Source organism: Herpailurus yagouaroundi, unplaced genomic scaffold, assembly GCF_014898765.1.
Source record: "Herpailurus yagouaroundi ecotype Mexico unplaced genomic scaffold, PumYag 189, whole genome shotgun sequence".
In the NCBI taxonomy this organism is placed as follows: domain Eukaryota; kingdom Metazoa; phylum Chordata; class Mammalia; order Carnivora; family Felidae; genus Herpailurus; species Herpailurus yagouaroundi.
The window spans coordinates 15,741,305-15,744,987 of record NW_024412420.1 but is presented as its reverse complement, the minus strand read 5'-3'; positions in this window follow the sequence as shown (position 1 = coordinate 15,744,987).

Genomic DNA, 3,683 nt, shown 5'->3' with positions numbered 1-3,683 from the left:
GGAAATAAAACTAACACACAGATCCAATGGAAGCTGTGCGGGGTGGGGGTGGGATGGGGCGTTGGGGGCTCCCCTAGCAGCCCGATGCCTCCTTGGCTGGGTCCCACGTGCACTCATGACCACCTTGTGTGTGGGAAAGACACAGGGAGGGGAGTCAGGGAGAAAGGCACGTTTGAGTCTCTGGAGTAGATTTAATTCAGTCCGCACTCACAGGGCTCCGTCTTGGAACCTTAGACGGTGGGAGGGGTAAAGAGATGCCTGGAGGTGCGTCCCCCCTTCAGGGACGCCAGGCCTCACTTTTTTCCCCAAGGGGCGCCCTCCTCGCTGGCCTCAACCTCTGGCCCTGTCCCGTCCAGCCTTAATGTGCCTTTGGTGGATTTCTCCTGGGCGCAACACTTCCTGTGGCCTATGGCTTTGAGTCCGGGCCCCTTTTTGAAAGTCTGTGGTGGGCCCACTCTGGCCCCTGCCCACCTCCCTTCTGTCCCCTCAACCAGCATCCTCTCTGCTGGTTCTTGCCTCCCAATCTTTGTCCATGCTGTTCCCTCTGCCCGGAATACCTTCACTTGCTCACGCCCTGGGGTCCAGCTCAGCCCTCACTCCAGGAATGCTGCTTCCTCCATGACCTCCCACAGCTCCCAGCCGGGCTGAGCTGGTGCCCCCTCTCTGCCCCGTAATGCCCTGTTGCACGCCATCATCTCACCCACCACACGTTACCGTTGGCTTGTGTGACGGTTCCCCACCCACATCCCCGAATTCCCCTTCCCGGGGACAGCTAATCGCAATGGTCCTGTGGCTCCAGGACGGATGTGCTGGGGGCAGGGACAGCGAGCCCGACTGCGAGGCAGGTGTGGGGTGCGGGCAAGAGGCGTTGAGATGCTGAGCCGAGCTCCCCTGAGGGGAGGGGACAGGACAGTTTTCAGACGTCACAAGGACTTTTAGGGACAAAGCACTTCCTCTGTGCTCTGTGTTAAGGGCCTGTCTTATTCTGCTTGGGCGGCTACAACAAAATACCATAGGTTGGGGGCTGGAAGTCCAAGATGAAGGTCCCAGCAGATTCCATGCCTGGGAAAAGCCGGCTGCTTGGCCTGTACAAGACAGCTGCCCCCTGGACGAGTTCTCATGTGGCCTTTCCTCAGGGCATGACCCTCACAGAGAGATCTCTCTCCCTGTTTGAAGGGGGCTAATCCCATCACGGGGCCCCACCCTCAAAACTTCATCTAAACCTAATTACATCCCCAAGGGCCCACCTCTAAATATCACACTGGGGGACTAGGGCTTCAACATATGAATTCGGGGGGACGCAGACAGCCCCCAACGTGGCCCTGGCAAGAACCACTCAGCTTGGGGGCGCCTGGGTGGCGCAGTCGGTTAAGCGTCCGACTTCAGCCAGGTCACGATCTCGCGGTCCGTGAGTTCGAGCCCCGCGTCGGGCTCTGGAGCCTGTTTCCGATTCTGTGTGTCCCTCTCTCTCTGCCCCTCCCCCGTTCATGCTCTGTCTCTCTCTGTCCCAAAAATAAATAAACGTTGAAAAAAAAAAAAGAACCACTTAGCTTGGGTAACTTGAGAATTTGGTAAAGGGACAGTTTACAGAGGTGTGGGCAGGGAGAGGGACCAGCAAGCGAGAGGGCAGCACCCTGGGCTAATTATCGTGGCCTCAGGCAAAAAGGCAGGAAGTGCTTCTTGGGGTCAGGACTCTGGACGAGGCTACTGACGGGGAGGTTCCTTCCTCTTCCCAAGGCTTCCTGTTGGTCAGACTGAGGCAGAAACCAGGGAACCCAACCATGTAGTCCATTGACATCACTGCTGCCCAGAGCAGAGTGGAGAGATCTGCAGAGGCCAGGGAACGATAAGCTGGGCAACCCCAAGCTTTCCAAAAGAGAAGGAGGCAGCTTAGCAGAAAGGTTTGGCCTCTTAGATCTCATGAGAGACATTGAGGACAAGGGAAAGGAAAGGGCAGTAAAACACCAGTGTTAAGGGTTAATACCAGCCATGATTGAGCTTTATATTAGGCCCTGAGCTTCCTGGCAGCCTGGGCAAAAAGGGAAAGTTAAGTTAGTTAATCTCAACGAAGTGAGTTGACGCTTCTAGTTTTCCTGTAGGAGTTATCTGAGCTTTGTGACCTTGAAAAAAATCAATTCATGTCTCTGAGCCTCAATTTCCTCACCTGTAAAATGGGGATAATGCACATGAAGATGGGATGAAAGCACAGGGCTTCCAGGCAAGAAGGGGAAAACGCAAAAGTCTTTTTTTTTTTTTTTCCCCCAGAGGAGTTTTGCCTTTCTGTTTTCCAGAAGGGACATCTACCCCCAGAGACATTGGCAGGAAACTGCCACATGACCCTCGCTGCAAGGGAAGCTGAGGGTAGTTTATTGCGCATGTCGCCCCTCAGTAGAAATCAGGGTTCCGAAGGTATGAAAGGAAGGAGGCATGGAAGACAGGGGGTAGAGCTCCAGTCTTGTCTGCTGTGACTCAGAACTAGTCTCCCCTGCCAGCCCCTTCCTTTTACTGGGTGAGCAGCCATGGCCAAGGGGCTGGAAACCTGGCCCTGGTGGTCTGGGGGAATGTCAGTGTCTGCACTCACCACACTCAACAGATCTAGCCTGGTGTCAACAGTACCAATGGAAACCAACACCTACCCATCACAATAGCAGGTGCCACGCTGAAGGCAACCCCGAAATGGCAACGAGCCAGAACAAGGGGCAGAATCCAACAAGGTGGTGTTGGGGCGGAGGACCTTCCTCGGCCCTGTGGTCCTTGCAGCTGGACGTAGAATCCAACTGACACAAGACAGATTAACAGAAGGAAATCAAATTGAATAGCTGTATGTATGGGGAGCCCACACAGACATGAACTTCCAAAGCTGATGAGGCAACAAGAGGTTTATCTGAGCTAAGGAGAGAGGAAGGGTCTGGGGGGTTAAAAGGGGGAGAAAGCTCATTAGCAGGAAGGTGAGAGAAGATGTTTGGAAAAACAAGGTTGCCCAATTAGGCAGATAAGATTCCTTGGTGAAGCTCTCTTCTTGGTACAGGCTCTCCTTTTCAATGTAAATTTTGGTAGTTAAGTGGGAGGCAGGGAGCTTTTCCTGCATCTGCTGGGTTTTAATTACTTAAAAAAATTTTTTTTAATTTTTAATGTTTATTTATTTTGAGGGAGAGAGAGAAACAGAGTGTGAGCAGGGAAGGGTCAGAGAAAGAGGGAGACACAGAATCTGAAGGAGGCTCCAGGTTCCGAGCTGTCAGCAAGAGCCTGATGCAGGGCTCAAGCTCACGAACCGCGAGATCACGACCTGAGCCGAAGTCAGACGCTTAACTGACTGAGCCACCCAGGCGCCCCCCCCCCCAATTTTTTAGGTTTATTTATTTTGAGAGGGAGAGAGAGGACGTGCAAGTGGGGAAGTGGCAGAGAGAGAGGAGAGAGAAATACAGAGAGACAGACAGAGAGAGAGAGAGACAGAGAGAGAGAAAGAGAGAGAAGCCCAAGCAGGCTCCACGCTGCCAGTGTGGAGCCCAACTCGGGACTTGAACCGTGAGATCATGAAGTTGGAAGCTTAATGAATGGACTGAGCCACTCAGATGCTCTATGCTGGGTTTTAATTACTTTTAACCCGAAATACTCTTTATGCCCAAGTGGCCCATCTAGGGGCAGACTGCCCTTGGCCCCTACAGTGGATTGCAATATCAAAT